At 37.3% G+C, this 24,388-nt stretch overlaps 1 long non-coding RNA gene across 1 annotated transcript in view; it reads right to left on the reverse strand.

Annotated features, from left to right (window-relative positions):
- Nucleotides 1–5,705: 5,705 nt before the first annotated feature.
- Nucleotides 5,706–24,388, reverse strand: part of LOC139166976 (uncharacterized) — a 92,448-nt gene continuing 73,765 nt past the window's right edge. The window contains exon 3 of the long non-coding RNA XR_011559065.1: nt 5,706–5,769. This is a non-coding gene — a long non-coding RNA (uncharacterized lncRNA). The remainder of the gene's footprint in view (nt 5,770–24,388) is intronic.

Genomic DNA, 24,388 nt, shown 5'->3' on the forward strand with positions numbered 1-24,388 from the left:
TTTTTGTATTTGTTTTTACCATGTACGCTGTCCTGAGTCCACAGGAGAAGGGCGGAGTAGAAATCTCATTAATAAACAAACAAACAAACAAACAATATATGTATAGAATCACTAAAACTTAGTTCCTATGACAGTGATGGCGAACCTATGGCATGGGTGCCACAGGTGGCACACGGAGCCATATCTGCTGGCACCGAAGCCGTTGCCCTAGCTCAGCTCCAACATGCATGTGTGTGCTGATCAGCTGGTTTTGGGCTTGCACAGAGGCTCTGAGAGGGTATTTTTGGCTTCCAGAGAGTCTCCAGGAGATGGGCAAGGGCATTTTTACCCTCACCAATCTCCAGGGAAACCTTTGGAGCCTGAGGAGGGCGAAAAACGAGCCTACTGGGCCCACCAGAATTTGGGAAACAGTCTGTTTCCGGCCTCCAGAGGGCCTCCGAGCAGGCAAGGGAAGCTGTTTTCACCCTCCCCAGTATTGAATTATTTTTGGGGGCACTTGCGCATGTGTAATAGCACATGCTTATGCTCTAAACTCCAGATCGTGCAGAACGCGGCCGCGAGAGCCATCGTGGGGCTTCCCAGATTCGCCCACGTATCTACAACACTCCGTGGCCTGCATTGGCTGCCGATCAGTTTCCAGTCACAATTCAAAGTGTTGGTCATGACCTTTAGAGCCCTACATGGCATTGGACCAGAGTACCTCTGGAAACGCCTGTTACCGCAAGAAACCCAGCGGCCGATAAGGTCCCACAGAGTTGGCCTTCTCCGGGTCCCGTCAACTAAACAATGTCGTCTGGCGGGCCCCAGGGGAAAAGCCTTCTCTGTGGCGGCCCCAGTCCTCTGGAATCAACTCCCCCGGGAGATTAGAACTGCTCCCACCCTCCTTGTCTTCCGTAAACTACTTAAGACCCACCTATACCACCAGGCATGGGGGATTTGAGACATCTTTCCCCCAGGCTTATTATAATTTATGTTTGGTATGTATGTGCTGTTTGGTTTTTAATTATGATAGGGTTTTTAGTTTTTTAATATTAGATTTGTGCCATTATAATACTGTTTTTATTGTTGTTGTGAGCCACCCCGAGTCTTCGGAGAGGGGCGGCATACAAATCTAATAAATTATTTATTATTATTATTATTATTTATTATTATTATTATTATTATTATTATTATTATTATTATTTCGGTACCTGAGGATAAAAAGGCTCACCATCACTGCCCTATGATTAGCTTCCAGTTAATCCAAAGCTGTTTCTATCAGTGAAGATCAACAAATACATATTAATATTTTGCTTAAGTTAACTTCATACATCTTGAAGCCCATAGATTTGGAAAAGTAATGGGTGGAGTAGGGATCGTTCAACATTTTTGTTAAATGGGAGAAAATATTGCATAGGTTCCATTTGTTAGACTGAAATAAATTCATTGGTTGATTGGCACATACCTGATATTTCACTGCCCAAAATTCAACTCACTGTACAGTACTAGAATGCAATTATGCCACCCAACAGTGCCATCTAATGGGGTTACAATAACTTAGGACCTGTGTATCAGTCACGTACTTATTCAGCTACTGAACAAATTAGATCCTGTCTTTACAATTGTATGATCATTTCTGCATTGTTACACCCTGTAAATTTATATTTCCACATCTTGCCATAACTCATGCTCTAGCCATAACTCTAACTCTAACTATGTATGTGTGTGTGTGTATATATATATAGTAACATGTTTATACTTCATATATTTCATGTTTTCACTGTCATAGAAATATTCTATATATGAAAACATAGCAGTGGTTGTAATATGTAAATTCAATTATTGTTTTTATATTAAGGGTTTTAATTTGTTTTAAGTATTGGATTTGTACTGTTTCTTGTTGTGAGCCACTCTGAGTCCTCGGAGAAGGGCGGCATACAAATCTAATAAATGAATGAATGAATGAATGAATAAATAAATAAATAAATAAATCTAGATCTATATATAAATCTATGAAAACAATTATATACATACATACATACATACATACATACATACATGCATACATACATACATACATACATACATACATACATACATACTGGTCCCACTGGGAATGGCTAGCTGATGAGGCCAAAATAAGGCGAAAATAGATCTATCCTAGTCTCCCTTAATTTTCAAATTCAGCAAAAAAACATGTCACACACACACACACACACACACACACACATATATGACGGTCTTGGTATATTCGGGTTTCTTCCCGTGTACAATTTAAAATTTTCTCATCATCTTCAGGCTGGTGCTTCTGTCCTTGTGCTAGGGTGAACACAGCGAGACCTGAGCTGCCTTCCTTCTATAAATACTGGTGGCTGGGTGTGGTTTGATGGCTCAGCAATTGCCTGCTGTGTAGAAACTTCCTGGTGAGTCAGTGGGGTAACACCTGGGGTCGTTGATTTAACTGAGGTATGCTGATACCCCAAAATATGAACAAGCGGGATGATACCTCCCGCCTACCAGACATCTGGAAACCAGCCCTCATTAACAAACGTATCCCAGCCATAGAAACTGAAACCAGACTCAGAACACACATTGCAAAACAACCAAGTAGCCTGCAAGCTCCAACTACTCAGGATATCACCCCTAATCCACAATCATTAACTAATCAGCATACCTCAGTTAAATCAACGGCCCCAGGTGTTACCCCCACTGACTCACCAGGAAGTTTCTACACAGCAGGCAATTGCTGAGCCATCAAACCACACCCAGCCACCAGTATTTATAGAAGGAAGGCAGCTCAGGTCTCGCTGTGTTCGCCCTAGAACAAGGACAGAAGCACCAGCCTGAAGATGACGAGTGGGACCTCGTCGAAACATCGGCAGGAATTTCTAAATCCTACATGGGAAGAAACCCGAATATACCAAGACCGTTATACCTGTACCCATGAAAATCTACGAAAATGTCTGTCTGTCTGTCTGTCTGTCTGTCTGTCTGTCTGTCTGTCTGTCTGTCTATCTATCTATCTATCTATCTATCTATCTATCTATCTATATCTCTATATCTCTAAATCTCTATTTTTATCTCTCTCTCTCTCTCTCTCTCTCTCTCTCTATATATATATATATATATATATATATATATATATATATATATATATATATATGTAGATTGTTCTGAGTTCGGGTTTTGCCCTGTGTAATATTTTGCATGTTTATGCGACGTTTCGGTGAAATCACATTCACCATCATCAGGCTGAAGTTTCCAAGCTTCGTGCTGTTGTAAAATGGAATGTTTGCAACTGTCATTTCTTCCTAGTATATAGTGTGGGGGTGGAGATTTGGTTTGAATGTAGCAAATAGATTGGGTGATTATGTTTCAGTGATCTGATTGGTTGGTGTAATCATAATTATTAGAAGGATTGACATGGTGATTTTTATGAAGTGTTTTTTGTTTAAGGCTGGTTTCCAAATTTCAAAATTCCAAATTCATAATTATTAGAAGGATTGACATGGTGATTTTTATGAAGTTTTTTTTTTGTTTAAGGCTGGTTTCCAAATTTCTGGTAGGCGGGACGTGTCATCTCTTTTATTTATGCAAAGGGGGCTCTTCTCAATTTCTATGGCTTCTAGAGCAATTCTTCTATATAAATTCTCTGTTTTGTGAAGTAATTTAGTTTTTTCAAAGTCAATTTCGTGCCCTGTTTTTTTAATGTGCTGGACAAGGGAGGAAGTCTTTTCTTCTTTTTTAACTGCATTCACATGTTCTGCAATGCGTTGGCTCACTCTTCGGTTGGTTTGTCCAATGTATGTGGCTGCACATGTTTTGCAAGGGATTTCATAGATTCCTTGGTATTCCAATTGGATTTTATCTTTGGGGCTCCTTAGGATATTAGATATTTTTTGGTTGGTGCAAAATGAAGTTTTGTTGTTATGTTTGTGCAGAATTATACTAATTTTTTCTGTGGTGCCCTTGATGTAAGGGAGGATGGTGGTACCATTGTCCTGTTCTTGATCTTGTTTTTTGGGGGGTGTCTCTTTTTTGATTAGGTTTGTGATTGTTTTCTCTTCGAATCCATTAGAAATTAATACATCTTTGAGTTTGTTCAATTCAGTTTTTAAGTGCTCATGGTCAGCTAAGCGTTTGGTTCTGGTGATGAGAGTTTTGGCCACTGAGGTGATTTGTGCGGGGTGGTGGTGTGAGTGTGCATTTAGATAATTATGAATTTGGAATTTTGAAATTTGGAAACCAGCCTTAAACAAAAAACACTTCATAAAAATCACCATGTCAATCCTTCTAATAATTATGAATTTTGAATTTTGAAATTTGGAAACCAGCCTTAAACAAAAAACACTTCATAAAAATCACCATGTCAATCCTTCTAATAATTATGATTACACCAACCAATCAGATCACTGAAACATAATCACCCAATCTATTTGCTACATTCAAACCAAATCTCCACCCCAACACTATATACTAGGAAGAAATGACAGTTGCAAACATTCCATTTTACAACAGCACGAAGCTTGGAAACTTCAGCCTGATGATGGCGAATGTGATTTCACCGAAACGTCGCATAAACATGCAAAATATTACACAGGGCAAAACCCGAACTCAGAACAATCTACATACATATACCCGTGAAAATTTACGAAAACATATATACAGTGGTCCCCCGATTATTGCGAGGGTTCCGTTCCAGGACCCCTCGCAACGATCGGTTTTTCACGAAGTAGCGCTGTGGAAGTAAAAACACCATCTGCGCATGCGCAGATGGTGTTTTTACTTCCACCGCAGCAGCGAGGAGCCGAAGATTGGGGTTTCCCCGCCGCCCACGCAAACTCCTCGCTGCTGCCGCGCCCGCCGCTGGTCTTGTCTGCCCGCCGCTTGTCCGCCGCCTGCCTGCCCGCGTGCCCGCCGCTCGCCCGCCCTTCGCCCGCCCACGCCGTTCGCTCGCGCCACTTCCCAGCTGAGTCCTGAAGCCAGAAGGCAAAGGCGAACTTCCGCGTTTGGCTTTGGGACTCAGCTGGGAAGCGGCGCTGGGGTTTCCATGCCGCCCACGCAAACTCCTCGCTGCCGCTCGCCCGCCCTTCGCCCGCCCATGCCGTTCACTCGCGCCGCTTCCCAGCTGAGTCCTGAAGCGAACTTCCGCGTTTGGCTTCAGGACTCAGCTGGGAAGCGGCGCTGGGGTTTCCCTGCCGCCCATGCAAACTCTTCGCTGATGCCCGCCGCTCGCCCTCCCGCCAGCAAGAGGGGGAAGACCCAGGGAAGCCGCCCAGCAGCTGATCTGCCCGGCGCCATCTGCGCATGCGTGGCCATAGAAAAAAGGGCGCGCAAAACTGTGTTTGCATTGAAATATATGTATTTATTTTGGGCACATGTACACTAAATACAACTTGTTATTTTTATGGTATTTTCTGTCAGATCCACAGTGACTTATTCATCCCAATTATTTCTAAGGAAAAAATCACCAAATCCCTAAAATGACCATTCATATTTCTTCCTGCTATAATTTGACAATAAATAAAATACTTGTGAAATAGTAGCATGGCACTGATGCAGTTAGAACAACAACAACAAAAATCAGTAACATGTTTATATTTCATATATTTCATGTTTTCACTGTCAAGGAAATATTCTCTATATGAAAACATAGCAGTGGTTGTAATATGTAAATTCAAGTGTGAAGTTGTAATTTAAGAAAGTTGCAGCAAGCAGCAGAACCTTCACTTATATCCAGATGCTCCTCCAAATATTTCAGGCAAATTTAGCATTTTCAAAGTTGTATGTCTAAAAATAAATAAATAAGCAGAAACGAAATTGCATTATTATTTATTGCCTATTGCGCAACCTCATTTCCAGCACCCCATTTTCCACATATCAAAAATTTTCATTTGAGTGAATATAGAGCTCAAACATAAAACATAGAATAATAAAGTTGATATGGATCTTTGAGGTCATCTAGTCCAAACCCCTGCTCGAGAAGAAGATCCTATACCTGCCTGGGATGGCGAACCTTTTCAGCACCAAGTGCCAAAAAGGGAACATGTCATGCTTGTTTGAGTTGCGATCAGGAAGAGGTGGCCAGGGGACACCCCCCCCCCCAGAAAAATTAACTTCTGATTCCTGGCACACACGTTAAACCAATCCTCCATGGACTGCACTGGCTCCGAATTGGTCTCTGGGCACAATTTAAGGTGTTGATCATTACATTTAAAGCTTAGGGCCAGGTTATCTTTGAGACCGCTTTCTGCCACACAACTCCCAGCGACCAATGGAGATCCCACAGAGTTAGTCTCCTCCAGGTCCCGTCAGCTAAACAGTGTCAGCTGGCGGGCCCGCAGGGGAGAGCCTTCTCTGTAGCTGCCAATTGGATTCTCTGGAACCAATTACCTCCAGAATATATGACTGCCTCCATCCTGTTGGCCTTCCGAAAAACAGTTAAGACCTGGCTTTTTCAGCAGCCATGGGAGTCGTTGAACTCATGGTTATTATCTGTGAGATTCGGCCATGGAATGATATGTATGAGTTTTAATTTAATTTAATTTAAGATGTTTCAATGATTTTATTCTGTTGTTAAGCCGCCTGGAGTCCTTTGGGAGTTGGGTGACATATAAAATTAATTAATTAATTAATTAATTAATTAATGCTAACTCCCCCCCCCAACAGGCAGAAAAAAATTGTTTCCTCTGGGGAAAAAAAATAGGTGAAATAGTTTTTGATTTAAAATATATGTGCATTCCACTAGAGGGCAGAATGTGCTATTAAACAATGAGTAAACTTCATAATTTGTAGTCAATAAAGATTTGTTGAAATATTTTGTTTGTTCTTTGTACTAGAAGATCTAATATATAATATATATATAATATATCTTAAGATAGTGAACTGCAACTGCAACTAATTGCATCAAAATTTAAGAAACTTTCTGCGGACATACGGTAGGTTAAATTTAATACATTTAAGTAAAACACGATGTTCAGATTGAAATGCAAGCAGACATCTGGTTACATTTTTGACACTATTACTCATGTCATGAAATTAAGTGATATTCTTGATAAGGGTCATGTATATCATAATAATCAGTAACTACTTTGTGCTATAAAGCATTAAAGAGCAAAGATGGAAAAAAGAAAAAAATATAAGCTGGAAAAGATTAAATAAAAATTATATTGAATCAAATTATCGATAATAACATTAATTAATATGAAGATGAAATGTTGTATTTATCCAAATGGTTTACTTTCCTCAATTATGAAGTGAATCAGTAGAAACTTTTAAACTAACTGAGTCTGTTAAGCCCAGTTTCTGTAATATTTAATGATTGCATACAGATATAAATTATCATACAATGGAGAATAACTCTTCAAATATGTACATAATTACTGGGTGTGGCTAAGTTTTCTCTTTTGAAGAAATCTCAATCACAGGAGTTCCTCTTATTGCATCTATAAAAGTTAGTTACTTTCAACACAAAGATTCTTCATTCCCTCTATAAATCCTTCCCCCCCCTTCTGAAACAGTATACTTAATTAATATTAGCATATCCTGGAAAGTTGTTATCAACCTATCAGTTTATACCCAATTCTTCGGAGAGGAGTGGCATACAAATATAATAATAATAATAATAATAATAATAATAATAATAATAATAATAATAATAATAATAATAATCCTCCATGGACGCTGGGCGCAGTGCCAAAGGATCTCAGCGGACATTTGAAAACCATCGGAATTGACAAAATCTCCATCTGTCAATTGCAAAAGGCCGCTTTACTGGGATCGGCAAACATAATTCAGTCTTAGGTGCTTGGGAAGCGCCCGACTGGTGATGAAATACGAAATCCAGCATAGTGATCTTGTTTGCTGTGTTGTATTGACATAATAATAATAGTAATATTAATAGTAATACTAATAGTAATACTAATAATACTAATACTAATATTAATAATACTAATACTAATACTACTACCAGTGTTCCCTCTAATTTTTTGGGGGGGTGGGCGGAAAAGTATAGTGTCTGAGCGGCAGTCCCTTCGGGACTGGGCGGCACAGAAATAATAAATAAATAAATAAATAAATAAATAAATAAACAAACAAACAAACAAACAAACAAACAAACAAATAAAAAACCCACCCTGTTTTGCCTCAGAGAATTTCAAAATAAAATACTGTACTGTGTGTCTATAACAGTGAGCTCATAATAGGGCAACTCTATCAATATCAAAATGCCACTTAAATAGTTGAGCTAGTTTCAAACTAGATTTTGATTTTCTTTCTCTCTTCCTTACTCCCATTCTTTTTCTTTCTCTTTTCCTTCCTCTCTTTTTTCTATCTGTTTCTCTCTCTTCCTCTCTTCCTCTCTCTCTCCTTCCCTCTCACTCTTTCCCTCTCGGCTTCTGGGCAGATTTGGAAAACTCTGAGCTGATGATGATTTTTAAGTGAGCGATTGCTCACTGCTCGGCTTAGAGGGAACTATGACTACTACTACTACTACTACTACTAATAATAATAATAATACTAATACTAATAATAATAATGCCATATTAGTCATCCTGAAGCCGAAGAAAATATAAATGTAATAAATGTATTACATTTAGAATTGAAAAAGTAAAAATTCAGCAGAGAGTTGTAGGTTTTTTGCTGTTTGCTTTGGCTGAAGAAGCAGATTTTACTAAATCGACATTAGTCTTGACTGGCTTTGTTAACAGAGTGTAAAAATGAACATAAAAGATTGGAGGGATAAAATGTAACTTTTGCTACTGAAACAGAAAACATGTAAACATTTGGGGGACAGAGGGCATAGAAATAGAAATAACAGAGTTGGAAGGGACCTTGTAGGCAGGGGTGGGCTACTGCCCGGACGGGGTGGGGGGAAGCAGTGGAGTAGCGAAAATGAAGCTTCACCCCAGAGCACCCAATTTGCACTGAAAGATGTTGAAAGAAAATGCAAGGCATCCTGCATAAGCCATGCCCAAAATGTCGTAGTAAAAATTTTGGAAGCCCTTCACTGCTTGTAGGTCATCTAGTCCAACCCCCTTCTTACACAGGAAACCCTACACTACTTCAGACAAATGGTTATCCAACATCTTCTTTCCAACTTTCAGTATTGGAACGTTCACAACATCTGGAGGAAGCTGTTCCACTGATTAATTGTTCTAACTGTCAGGAAATTTCTCCTTAGTTCTAAGTTGCTTCTGCCCTTGTTTAGTTTCCACCCGTTGCTTCTTGTTCTACCCTCAGGTGCTGTGGAGAATAGTTTGATTCCCTTTTCTTTGTGGCAACCCCTGAGATTTCAGCTTTCTATCTCTGCATCCCAAATCCTCTGCTTTCAGTTTGTGGTCCAGCTAAAGCTCAAAGGCAGTCATCTCCTTAATTCAAAAATCTGATAATTACATAGAGTTAACTTGGAAAATGCCTCCAAAACTTTTGACGCCTTCCATCTTTTAGCACGTTAAGCACTAGAGGCATAAAGAACAAAGATAACAATAAAGTTCCTTGGTTCCTCTATTTGTTGTTCCTTGAGGCCAATTAAAATGATATGTACCAGCTTTGGAGTTGTAGAAAACTATCTTGGCACCAGAAGTCTTAATAAGGAATAGGGAGGATACACCTCTGACAGATGGTTAAGACCAGCAGTCTGGTCAACTGCCAGACTTTGCATAAGTGTTTCATATAGCCACATTAAAAAAAGCAATATAGTAAAGCCAAAAAATATCTAATATTACATATCACGACCGCAGCCAGAATTACCTTCACCCAATATTGGAAAAATACAGAAAACCCCTCAGAAAAAGCAGTAATTAATAAAATATATAATTGTTCCAAAATGGACAAACTGACAATGGAATTAAGGGGCCAAAAAGATTCATAGTATTATGAAATATGAGCACAATGGCACAAAAGATACATAAAAATCAGTAAAATAAAAAATATAAATATGTCAATATGAATGACTTGATTTTGTGACTGTTTGAAATAATACAAATATTACTGTAATTAATTAATATGCATAATAAGATTTAATGAAATATCTGATGTAGCAATGCAGAAATACTGAATGTTTGCTGATATTATAATTTCTTTGTTGTTGTTTTGTTTGTTTTTATTATTATTTATTTTTGTTGTTATTTATTTGTCTGTTTTAAAATATATTTGAAAACCAATAAAACCTTTTCAAAATAAAAAGTGTCCATAGTCAGATTACTTTTGGACACTATTATTAGAGCCAAGGATCATCTCAGAGAGCTAATAGATACATAAAGGAAACTCAGTTTGAAAGAACTGGACCTGTTGACCAAACCATAATGACAGTATAGGATGGTCCAAATGGCTAACAGCAGCTATGCCATTCTCAATCTCCAAGAGTTATTTGAGCACATCAGTAATTGATCAGTGAAACATCACAAACAAGAATGGGTTTCTCTTACCTTCTCTATTGGTTCTGAAGTGCACATTTACTTATTTATTTATTCGTTCATTCATTCATTCATTCATTCATTCATTCATTCATTCATTCATTCATTCATTCATTCATTCATTCATAGAAACGTAGAAGCCTGACGGCAGAAAAAGACCTCATGGTCCATCTAGTCTGCCCTTATACTATTTTCTGTATTTTATCTTAGGATGGATATATGTTTATCCCAGGCATGTTTAAATTCAGTTACTGTGGATTTATCTACCAAGTCTACTGGAAGTTTGTTCCAAGGATCTACTACTTTTTCAGTAAAATAATATTTTCTCATGTTGCTTTTGATCTTTCCCCCAACTAACTTCAGATTGTGTCCCCTTGTTCTTGTGTTCACTTTCCTATTAAAAACACTTCCCTCCTGGACCTTATTTAACCCTTTAATATATTTAAATGTTTCGATCATGTCCCCCCTTTTCCTTCTGTCCTCCAGACTATACAGATTGAGTTCATTAAGTCTTTCCTGATACGTTTTATGTTTAAGACCTTCCACCATTCTTGTAGCCCGTCTTTGGACCCGTTCAATTTTGTCAATATCTTTTTGTAGGTGAGGTCTCATTCATTCATTTATTAGATTTGTATGCCGCCCATCTCCGTAGACTCGGGGCAGCTAACAACAATAATAAAACAGCATATGACAAATCTAATATTTAACATAATTAAAAAACCCTTATTAAAAACCAAACATACACACAAACATACCCTGCATAAATTGTATAGGCCTATGGGGAAAGGAATATCTCAATTTCCCCATAAAACATATCAATATCTCTGGGAGGAGCTGGTTCCAAAGGGTTGGGGCCGCCACAGAGAAGGCTCTTCCCCTGGGTCCCGCCAAACGACATAGTTTATGCAGTTTTCTTGACAGCATTTTCAGAAGTGGTTTGCCATTGTCTACTTCCTAGGTTGAGGAAGGTCATTCTGCTAGATTGCATGCCTAAAGCAGGACTGGAAGTCAAGTTTTCTTAATCCAACACTTTAATCACTGGATCATCCTGACTTTCTCAACTTTATATAGGAATTCTTTGTCATAAAGAAGCATGAATTTCAATATACAAGTGACCTCAACCTACATTAAGAATCTCACAGGTATGTAAAGAGAGTTATATTTAAAATGAAGTCATTGGCAGGAATAAATCTGATATGTGTCTAATGCATCCTACCATTTTTAACAGGACAATTAAACCTTGAAGAAATTTAAGAATGAATATTTCACTTTATTATTCTTTTTGGTGCAAAAGTGCCAACTATTTTCCTGTGTTTTAAGTATTGAAAAACTTGCAAACATATGTGAAAACAGAAGCTACTAGCTGGTGCCAACCCAGGATGGTGAAGAAAAGAAAGATAAAATTCCTCCAGATCAGCAACTTTGTATTTTGATAACTCAGCTATATTTTTCATGCAATTCATTTTTATTGCTGTATTATATAACCAATCAATAATTCATTATTGCTCACCTCTATTCAGATGCCTTAGGACATTTCATAAGTGACATTTTAAAGGCAAGTTAACAGCTTACGCGAGTAATTTGGGATATCTCGAGATATGAATGATTTTTTTTTCTTTCCCCAAACAATTTCCTTGCTGCTATCAGAATAACAGAGTTGGAAAGGTCCTTAGAGGTCTTCTAATCCAACCCCCTGCTCAAACAGGAGAACCTATATCATTCTGGACAAGGGGTTCTCCAGTCTCTTCTTAAAAGCCTCCAGGAATGGATACCCTCAACTCTGAAGGCAAGTCATTCTACTGGTTAATTGTTAGGTAAATTCTTCTAAGTTCTAGGTTGATTAGTTCCCACCCATTGTTTGGTGGTGGTGCTTCTGGTGCTTTGAAAAATAGGTTGTCCCTCTCTTCTTTGCAGCAGCACCAGAATGACGATATTTCAATTAATAATATTATGAATTAATATTAATAATATTCTATTTAATTAATTAACTGGACAGTTAATTTCTAAATGGGAATATTGTGGGAAAAACTTTGCAAAGAAACTTTGCAAAACAATAATAATAAAAAATACCAGGAGACACCAGAGTCAAAGAAAAAGAACTGGGAAAAAATCACAAAATATTGTGACCTGACATCAAACTACGTGATTAGGGATGAAACATGTGATGGTGCTATTTATTGTCATTGAGACGCTTCTAAAGAATTTTACAAAACACATGAAGAAATTGCAGCTTTCTGCAATAACACTAGCAGAACAGCAAAAAACTGCATTAGTAATACATTTTAAGAGGATACTTGGTTGGTACCTAGGACGCTGGCAGCAACCCGTATCAACCATTAGCACCAGTATGTATGTATAACACATCTTTAAATGTTCAGTTGACTGAGTTTCATATTTAATGAATAAAAGAGATTGTGATGGTGATGGTGATGGTGATGGTGATGATAATAATAATGATGATGATAATAATAATAATAATAATAATAATAATAATAATAATAATAATAATAATAACAACAACAACAACAGCAACAACAACAATGTGGAAAGAAAAAATTGTGGATTATTGATGTTGCCATACCAGGTGACAGCCGAATTGATGAAAAACTTTGCCGATTTCAGGATCTTAAAATTGAACTACAATGACTCTGGCATAAACTAGTACAGCTGGTCCCAGTGGTAATCGGAACACAGAGCTGTGCCTAAAGACTTCAGCCAGTATTTAAAAACAATAAACCTTGACAAAATCATGATCTGTCAGTTGCAAAAGGCCACCATACTTGGATCTGCGCGCATCATTCAAAAATATATCACACAGTCCTAGACGCTTTGGGAAGTGTTTGACGTGATATTGTGATAGAAATCCAGCATATAAATCTCATTTGCTGTGCATTACTGTTTTTTTGTGATGATGATGATGATGATAATGATGATGATAATAATAATAATAACAGCAGCAGCAACAACAAGAAGAACAACAGTAATGTTGTTGCTGTTATTATTGCACAATCAGACAAAAGTTTAAACTGGGCTTGGCATTTTTGTTCATCTATAGAAGTACATGCACATAGTTACACCTACACCAGTTGTTCCATATCAAACCTTTAAAGAAAAGGAATGTTTAATCTTTTCTTAATTGTGTTTTATGTTAGCCAGAGCCCAGTAGGGCTGCCAGCTTCCATTTTCCCTTGCAGGGGGTTGCAGGAGGCCCTGGCAGCCGATAACAGTGCTTGGAAGAGAGTTTGGGTTAGGATTAGGATTAGGGAGAGTGCTCAGGCCATCACTGGTGACCCCTACACAAATGACATCAAGTTGGTTAAGCCCAGCCTGGTCACACCTACCCCAGACCCTGGAAGTCAAACAAAATCCTGATGCAGTCCTCAATGAAATCAAGTTTGACACCCCTGTTTTATAGAAACATAGAAACATAGAAGATTGACGGCAGAAAAAGACCTCATGGTCCATCTAGTCTGCCCTTATACTATTTCCTGTATTTTATCTTAGGATGGATCTATGTTTATCCCAGGCATGTTTAAATTCAGTTACTGTGGATTTACCAACCACGTCTGCTGGAAGTTTGTTCCAAGGATCTGCTACTCTTTCAGTAAAATATTTTACTTATTCATTCATCTATCCAAAAAATGTTTTTAGGGTGAATGTACATGCTTACTGTACGAACATACTAATCCCCAGGAATCATATAATCATTTATAATCTATGGCACAAATTACAGTTTAAAACTGCCGTAGACAACACAAGGTAAAATTTTGAGTACAGTGTCACTTTTATTCTTTGATGTGAAAATCTTCAGTAAGATTTCATCCTGCAGCACAGTTCTCACCATGTACTGTATATTCACAAATAAGTCATATGATACACTATGGGATGGAGCTTAATTCTTATTTTGGATTAAATGTCTTAAACATTTTTACCTGTCTACGCAATCTTAAATGTAAAGCCTTTTGCAACATTCTACCAGGAGAGGGTGATATTGACCTATGAGTTTCTAATACAAGGCCTATTCTTCAATTAATGCAGTTTGGTTTTGATCTGAGAGTTTGTACACATGATCTTAGAACATAGAATTTGATTATTAAAAAACGCAATCATTAACTCAAAACATTTTTCATGAAATTCTGATAGTATGAGTAAATTATATTTACAGAGAAAAATATGTAACATCATCTAGTCATTATATTTACAGAGAAAAATATGTAACAATAACATCTACATATGATACATTTTCAGAACAATTCATTGTATATGTTTTTGAGTTTTTCGGTCCAAAAAACCATCTCTCTCTCTCTCTCTCTCTCTCTCTCTCTCTCTCTCTCTCTCTCTCTCTCTCTCTCCCCCCCCTCCCTCCCTCTCTCTCTCATTATCTCTTTCTCTTTTAATGAGAATCCTATTGTGTTTACATTCCATATTTTTAACTCAGTGATATAATTATTATTTAAAAAGCAAACGCAAAATCCTCAAACCAGCTTTCATTAGATAATTAAATCACAACAATGCTATTTCCAAGATGTATGAGTGAACAATTCCAATCTTTTCATTTTTGTTTTACTGCACTACTTACACAATAAATATTGGAAATAAATATTCGAAGGTATAAGGCTTGTTCATGAAGATAATAAGTCACAAAGGCACTCCAGTTAACCATTGGCTGAGGATTTGGTCTCACATCAGGTCTTCCATATCATAGGTAACCCACCCATTAAGGGCTACTGTTTTGATTTTTTTAACATAAACATAACATTTCTCTTGAGAGAATAGGAGACCTCATATCTGAAAAGCTAATAGTGCACTGAATAGGGAGTTTAAAATAATAGCTGGGATGGTTCCAATCTATTCAGCTACAATTGGACCATCACTCTACGCATGTGTGGATGTGTCATTAATTCTTGTTCAGAATCCAGGGATGATACAGATGACTGATCTCCTTCCCTTTTTATCCATCATCTCTTGTCCACTTTAAAGCTTTAATTGTTCATTTCTTAGTTTGCCTCCAATATTCCTCTCTTGGATTTTTGTCTCTATCTTTTTTTCTTTTTTCTTTTACAAACAATACAGTTTCTGCACAAAGTGTTGTCCAGGTCACATTTGATAGTCATACATAGTTTTTCTAGTACATAATCAATTCCATTATTATCTCTCCATTTCAATTACAACCCATAATATTATCCATATATATTTCTTTATCTTAACTTATTTTCTTTTTATTACATATATAATTTCGCTAATCGCCCAAATTTCTGGTCCCTTTCACTCACATCAATAAATTGTATTATTTACTGCATACATTTCTCATATTTTCTATATTTCTGTATTTCAACTTCTATCTGTATTTTATTTAATTCAATTTATTTCAGATTGTCTTTCAAAATGAAGCTAATTTCTTTTACTCATTCCATCTATTTTCTGTTTTACTCTAGTCAGTATTCATCTTCTTCTCCAGGTCTTATATTTAAAAACTTCTTAATTCAATTAACAATGCACGTTTAACTACAGCAAGCTCCTCAACCTATTTTTTTCTATTAGTTCGGTTTTGTCCTAAATTTTCTTAAATCCTTTAGGCACATATTTTCTCCCCATCTTTAATTATCCATTTTCCTTTAATCTCTCCAAAATTCTGCTTCTTGCTAAATGTCTCCTTTTACCCCATTCCTTTTGTTATGTCCAGGAGTACCAATGACAGGAGATGCCTAGAAAGGCTCCATACAGGAAGTGTTATGAGAACAGGAAAGGGCACCGGGAGAGGGGCGGTAACCTAGCGACCGGGGAAAATAAGGGACAATCATTGGTTCGTTCCTCAGCCAGCTGGTAGTTAAATAGGGAAACCCCGAGGAGGTTTGACAGTTGAATACTGACTGTTGTATTAACGTTATGTTTATGTTGGAATAAAGCAGTTCAAGCAAAGCCGAAATTACGTGTCCGAATCTGTACAAAGCCACTTCACCTTTAACTTCTTATTTTTCTTCTTTTTTTCTTTTTCTTATTCTTGTAGCTTTTCTCTCTAATCCTTTCTCTTTTAAAAAATGTATTGTTTTGTGGTGCTCCCACCCCAAGTTTTTCTAATCTTTCCCCACCAATTTGCTTTTTATCCTTTGTTTAATACCTTTTTCAGTACTTTTTTTGTCTTTCACCTTTTCACTCACCACTTTAAACTCCACTGAAATCATTCAGGTTTTTGTATTCCACTTCTTCCTCTATTACATTGTTTTCTTGTTCCTCATTTCTCTTAACCACCCTCTCTTCTATTTTCTGCTCAAAATCCTCAAATACAGTTTTTGACTCTTCTATTCTTTCCTATCCAATTTCTAATTTTTAATCACCTTTTACAATTTCACCCACAGTTTTTAACGTAGCAAATAATTCTTCATACATCCAATCCTCCAAGTTGCCTATGTATGGTTTTTATATTATATCACACTAATTTCAAACTTAAGGTCCATATTGTATTTTCCTTTTAATTTTGTTCAATTTATTTTTAACTTCAGTTCAAATAATAATCCAATCCAATCGAATTATAAGAGTTTATTTATCTTCCACCACTACGAAAAGAACAAAATCAAACAGTCTGGGCAAAGCAAGACACTCCATAAAAGAAGAAGACTCCCTAAAAATTTTCAGGTTTTCCTCTTATTTTCTTGCAATTGAAGGTCACACAGCTGTACTTTTTCTTTTATAATCCACAAGTTGTTACAATTGTTGCAATATTTTCCTCTCACCAGTAGATGGCACTGTCCATTTCACAATATGCTTCCAGGTGATTGTCAAAAATATCCAATAATTATTTTAAATCCACAAAAACAAAGGGCTTTCTTTTTCACCAATTTCTACTTCCTGTTATTTTTATTTCTCCAATTTAAAACTGTATCCAAAGTGAAAGGGATCTTCTTAGGCTTTAAAGTTTTAGTCTCAATTTTTTTTACCTTTTCTTTTGGCTGTTCCCAGGTGCCAATTAGCTGCTATTCCAGCTTATAGAAATTCTTTAAAAATCCAAATTGAAAAATTGTTTTTACCTGTGATATGGTCTTTTTCTTACCCACTCACTTTGTCCATTCACCACTCCTGAGCAAACACTTAGTCTGATTGCCCCAGCTTTGAAGCGGGCATTTAATAAGAGCCGCCATTCCCACCATTAATTCAAAGAGCTGTCTCTGATTGCTCAAGAAACATGCCTGCTCCTCTCAGTTGTCCAAGATGTCTTTCCTTCTTCACCGTTCCTTCAAGACGGTTTTAGGCTGAAGCCCCCTGGCAGCAGTTCATAAGTCTGGTTATTTATGAAGATCATCAGAGCTTCGCTTTTTCCAGCCTGCCCTGCTGTGATGCTTACGGTTTCTTGGATTTTTATCTCTATTTTGACCACTCATTTTAAACATTTCTCCTTTGCCCTACTCCATTGTCTACTTTTCAAAATATCTACACTTGCCCCATCTCTCTTCCAATAAAATCTTGTGAGCCGCCCCGAGTTTGCGGAGAGGGGCGGCATATAAATCCAATAAATCTAAATCTTCCTGAAACTTCAGTTCCTTTTTTAATTCCCTTAAAATACTCTCCCCTTCACTTATTTCATTAGACATTCTTGTTTTTCTTGTTAGCTTCTTCTTGCAATCTCATTTTATTTGTTGGCTTTTCTGTCCTGTTTTTTCATCTACTCTTTCAATTGACTCCTCCTCTTCTTGGTCACTCCTTGTCTTTTGTATCATGAGCTAGGGTGGCACAGTGGTTAGAGTGCAGCCCTGCAGGCTACTTCAGCTAACTACTTGCTGTAGTTCAGCAGTTCAAATCTCACCACTGGCTCAAGATTGACTCACCCTTCCATCCTTCCGAGGTAGGTAAAATGAGGACCCAGATTGTTGGGGGCAATTCATGATTCTTTAAACCACTTAGAGAGGGCTGTAAAAGTAGTATGAAGCAGTATATAAACCTAAATGTTATTGCTATTGCTATTTCCAGCTCTCCATCTAACATAGACATGGTCTTTACTTCCTTCCTTCTCCTTCTCCTCCTCTTTAAACATAGAGATGACATTTGCTGCCCTTCTGGATCTAAACAGTTTTGCAGAGGTTTTCAACAACACTAAAAGTGATTTTTGCTGGATGGGGACATATATATTATTTGTATGTTATTTTTTTAGTCCTATGATACTCTATGTGTGGAATTCTCACCTAGGTACTAAAAAGTCCAGTTGCAAATTAGATTCCATATCAAGATGAGCACAAAAAGGACATCTTTAAGACCCTAGTTCAGGTTGAAAGAATTATTTCACTTTTTAAAAATCTCAATTTCTCAAGGTAAACTAGGAGACTTATCTGAGCCCACAGAAATGAGATAGAAAGATAGAAAGCACATTAGAATCAAATTAATAATCTAATCTGCTGTTCTGAATTGCTCAACAAAAAGATTAGTTCTACCAGTGATGCGTTAACTTCATTAAGAACGTTTCCAGGTAAGGTTAAGGAAGGGCAACAAATTCATAATAAAATCTTGCGGTATCCTAAATAATAAGAAAGCTTGTGTGACAATAAATGTGTTAATCTACAAGGTGCCACAGAATGTTTTTGCTTTATTTATTAATTGGACTTTTATGCCGTCTACGGAGAGGGGCGGCATATAACTCCAATTAATAAATATTGACACAACTCCACTGAACTATTCAGTATGGTTAGGAATAGCCAACACTCCAGAAGACAAGCTCAAGGTCCAAAAAGATCTGAACATTTCAACATAGATAAAAATAAGTTTTTACACTTATGCAAGAAGAACCAACAACAGGTACAGACTAGGGGAAACATAGCTTGATGCCAATATCTATGACAGGGATCTTGGAGTCCTAGTGCAGTGTTTCCCAACCTTGGCAACTTGAAGATATTTGGACTTCAACTCCCAGAATTCCCCAGCTGGCATCCGCCGGCTGGGGAATTCTGGGAGTTGAAGTCCAAATATCTTCAAGTTGCCAAGGTTGGGAAACACTGTCCTAGTGGACAATCACTTAAATATGAGCCAACAGTGAGTAGCAGCAGCCAAAAAAGCTAATGCAATCCTAGGCTACACTAATAGAGGGACAGAACAGAGATCACATGAAGTTTTAGTACCACTTTACAAGACCTTAGTAAGACCATATTTGGAATGCATCATTCTCATCACCACAAAATTTTAAAAAAAAGATGTTGAGACCCTGGAAGGAGTCCAGAGAAGAGCAACAAGAATGACTAGGGAGCTGGATGCTAAAACATATGAGGAAAGGTTACAGGAATTGAGTATGTCTAGTCTAATGAAAAGAAGGATTAGGTGAAACACAATAGCAAATGGGACTTTTACAAGGTGTAGGAAGGGTGTGTCAAACTACACTGCACAAAAAAAATAAAGGGAACACTTAAACAGCACAATATAATTCCCAGTAAATCAAACTTCTATGAAATCAAACTGTCCACTTAGGAAGCAATGCTGACTGACAATCAATTTCACATGCTGTTGTACACATTCAACTTTGTACAGAACAAATTATTGAATGAGAATATTTCATTCATTTAGATCTAGGATGTGTTATTTGAGTGTTCCCTTTATTTTCCCAAAGCATCAAAAGGCAAGGCAAGAAACAATGAATAGAAGCTAACCAAGGAGAGAAGCAACCTAGAATGAAGGAGAAAAGTCATAAGGGTTGGAGTAATCAGCCAAAAGGAATAACTTGCCTTTGGGAGTTGTGGGTGCTCCACAACTGGGAGGCTTTCAAAAAGACAATCAGACAATCATTTATCTGAAATTGTATAGGGTCTCTTGCTTGAGCACACAGTTGGACCAAATGACCTCCAATGACCCTTCCAACTCTATGTTCCATGCCACTGAATCCTAGTGAGAGCCCATTTGGTGTCATGGTTAAGACATTGAACTAGAAAGTAGGAAACCATGAGTTCAAGCACCTCCGCCCCTGATATTTAGCCTCCTAAGAAGGTGGCAATGACAAGCCACTTCCAAAATCTTGCCAAGAAAATTCAAGGGACTTGTCCAGGAAATCATTAAGACATACATACATGTTCATATTCATATTGTCTCTTTCCCCCCCCCATTCCTTCCCTCCCTCCCTCCTTTTTTCTCTTTTTCTTTCTCTCTCTCCTTCCCTCCCTCCCTCCCTCTCTCTCTCTCTAAGCAGTAGAGTCCATCCTGCTATCATTTGGCTGATCTTTGAAAGATTGTCTACTGTTGGCCTCTCCCCTTACAGACCTTTCTAAGGAGTCTGTAAGGGGAATGCATTAGTGCACCATTATGCCTACCGCCCCTGTCCTACTGTCCTCTTTTATCATTATTTTTACTTATGTTATATTACGTTTATACAAACTACTATCCTATACATGTTTGACAAAAAAACAAACAAATAAATAAATAAACAAGCAAACAAACAAACAAAGAAAGAAAGAAACAAATAGATAAATGGGGTGCAAAATGGCATGGATTTTGATCTACCCAAATGCCCTTGAAAACATGCCCAGAGTCCCTTGATCATCACACAATAATACAGTTTACAACCACAGTCAGAAAATTCCCCCTAAAAGTATCCCTGAAGTAATTTGATTTAAAGACAAGCATCAACAAACACAGCATAGTTGTCTCTTCTGCAGTAGCCTTTGTGCATGCAATTATATATCTGCTCTATCCCCAATGATTCATGAATACACAGATGCTTTTGCGTGTAAAGCTGTACAGTGGTACCTCTACCTACAAACTCCTCTACTTACAAACTTTTTCTAGATAAGAACCGGGTGTTCAAGATTTTTTTGCCTCTTCTCAAGAATCGTTTTCTACTTACAAACCTGAGCCTCCAAAACTGTAACAGGAAAAGGCAGGGAGAAGCCTCCATGGGGCCTCTCTAGGAATCTTCTGGGAGGAAACAGGGCCAAAAAGGTGGGGAGAAGCCTCTGTGGGGTCTCTCTAGAAATCTCCTGGAAGGAAACAGGGCCGGAAAAGGTGGGGAGAAGCCTCTGTGGGACTTCTCTAGGAATCTCCTGGAAGGAAACAGGGCCTCCACCCTCCCTGTGGTTTCCCCAATTGCACACATTATTTCCTTTTACATTGATTCCTATGGGAAAAAATTGCTTCTTCTTACAAACTTTTCTACTTAAGAACCTGGTCACGGAATGAATTAAGTTCTTAAGTAGAGGCACCACTGTACTTTCAAAGGTGTCCCCAGCAGTGACATCCTTACAGATTTTTAGGCTTAAATTGCATCATGATCATTATCTTTTGGGTAAAGATTCCCATCATAGATCACAAAGTGAACTTTTATACAGATGCTTTTAGGGAAGTTACTGTTTGGAAACTAGCCATACTTTGCAAGCTTGAGAAATTGAAATTCTGGGTGGAGGCCAAATAAAGATAAACACTGTTCCAAACATGGAAAATCCTATGAATACTGTGGTTAAAAACAGAGAAATTGCAAATCCAATATCATAGCTGAATGTACATTTAAGCTCTTGGTCATTTACTGACACAGTAAAACGTATTTAGAAGCTGTGTTATACAGGATCATACTCTCATTAATGGTAATTTATAATCTCCAGTTTGCCAACAAATATGACTACAGACATATTTCAGTACATGTTTATTCTAATTCCCAAGACTATTCATAGACCATTGCAATGCTATTTTCTCCATTATACTGCTCTAGGTTTGATTGGCTTTTTTTTGTCCAGTGTTGAAATTACAGGTATTATTTACATTTTTAAAATAAATATTTAATATAGGAAACTGTCTCAAAGATCCATTTTACTCAAATGTATCTTAGCCCTTATTCCACATTCTAATACACATCATTATTCTCTCATTTTCCTGAGTAAATGGTTGCTTTAAACAATTTCCAAGCTGGAAATGATAGAAGCAGCCAACTCAATCTTTCTGTATACCAGTATTTTAACATAAAATAAATGCCTGACAAATTTCAGTTGTTTCTCCTTTTTATTTTGCTGGAAGTTATGGTAAGTTGAGAGATACCTTAGTTTCTCAATGGCCACATACTACATGTTTGCATGTAGTACTTACCATGCATACAGTCCTACACTCTTGCAAATTTGCATTGTGTCACGTTTCAATGAAGTTAGCTACCCACTGTGTATTATATAGTATTATGATACAGTATAAGTTAGTAAAGGAATGACTAGTTAGTACCTTGGCAATGTCTTATATCAACAGCAAAAAAACAGGAGTCAGGGATAGATCCAAAATGAGTACACATTTATTCTATGAATCCTTTAAAAAAGACTCTAAGCTACTAAAGATCAGGGCAAATTGATGGTAGGGAAGAGTCAATGGAATTCAAGGAGGATTGGACTTAGGTCTCTTGTGGATGCGAAGGGACTTGAGACTGATGACGTCATTCCTTCAGACACAGCCTGGACATCTCCTACATCTGTTTCATGATTAAAGATAGCAATACTGCTTCTTTTCAGTCATTTGAATATTACTGATCTTTCATTTAAATAAGACAGTAACATAGACAGAAGGAAACCATAAATATATAATTCCAAATAAATAATATAACTAGACAAAATTAAAATATTTTAGTTTGATGGATGTGTTTGTTGTCCTGTACAAATGGCATGAGTGAAGCTTAAGTCCATTTTAATTTTTCCCTCTCTCAAGGTGAAGCCATAATGATCTTCATTTTATTTAGGAGCTACAGATACACACTCCAGTGAGGTAGTAAGCTAATGTTGGGTGATCTTCTTCAATCCTTGATTAGCATTCATAGCTTAAATAATGTCCTTCTCACTGATTTAGTCAGGCATAGAAAATTATACACTGGATGCACCCAACTGTGAATATCGGGACTGTATGCAAACATATGAATAAAAAAGAGAGATAAAGTTGGTATTCTAATAAAAATCCTTAGAATTGCTATTAGAAAATAAAATTAGATAGGACTCCAGTAGAGAAAATGAGTGACTTCATACAGAATAGCTAAATGCATGATCAAACAACAACACAATGAATAACAACACAGTGGCATTTGGGATCTTCCCAAGGGATGGTTTTTGTAGAACCGGCTAAACACAATCCATTAAAAAAATATAATTTGTTTAAAAAGGGGGTTTCTAAAATGCAGGTTGAAAGAGTCAAATTTTATTTATTTTATTATTTATATATTTATTTTGTCCAATACACAATGAGGGTTTTAGTGGGTATATATCTATATACACATAGTAAAATACATGATGAAGGTTATAGAGGAGATACTCATAATAAAATATATCTAAGAAATAATAGAAAAGAAGATATAATAATAGAACATATCAATGAAAAATAGAAGAAGAGATATAGGAATAGAAGAAAGGTATAGGAGATATAGGAGAGCAATAGGACAGGGGACGGAAGGCACTCTAGTGCACTTGTACTCGCCCCTTACTGACCTCTTAGGAATCTGGATAGGTCAACCATAGATAATCTAAGGGTAAAGTGTTGGGGGTTTGGGGATGACACTATGGAGTCCTGTAATGAGTTCCAGTAACTCGGTTACTGAAGTCATATTTTTTACAGTCAAGTTTGGAGCAGTTAATATTAAGTTTAAATCCGTTGTGTGCTCTTGTGTTGTTGTGGTTGAAGCTGAAGTAGTCGCTGACAGGCAGGACATTGCAGCATATGATCTTGTGGGCAATACTTAGATCTTGTTTAAGACGTCTTAGTTCTAAACTTTCTAGGCCCAGGATTGAAAGTCTAGTCTCATAGGGCATTCTATTTCGAGTGGAGGAGTGAAGGGCTCTTCTGGTGAAGTATCTTTGGACATTTTCAAGGGTGTTAATGTCTGAGATGCATTATGGGTTCCAAACAGATGAGCTGTATTTGAGGATGGGTCTGGCAAAAGTTTTGTAAGCTCTGGTAAGTAGTGTGAGATTGCCAGAGCAGAAGCTACGTGGGATTAGGTTTACAACTCTTGAAGCCTTCTTGGCTATATTGTTGCAGTGGGTTTTGGCACTTAAATCTAATTTATCTAATTTGTA

Source organism: Erythrolamprus reginae, chromosome 4 (assembly GCF_031021105.1).
Source record: "Erythrolamprus reginae isolate rEryReg1 chromosome 4, rEryReg1.hap1, whole genome shotgun sequence".
Taxonomy (NCBI): Eukaryota; Metazoa; Chordata; class Lepidosauria; order Squamata; family Dipsadidae; genus Erythrolamprus; species Erythrolamprus reginae.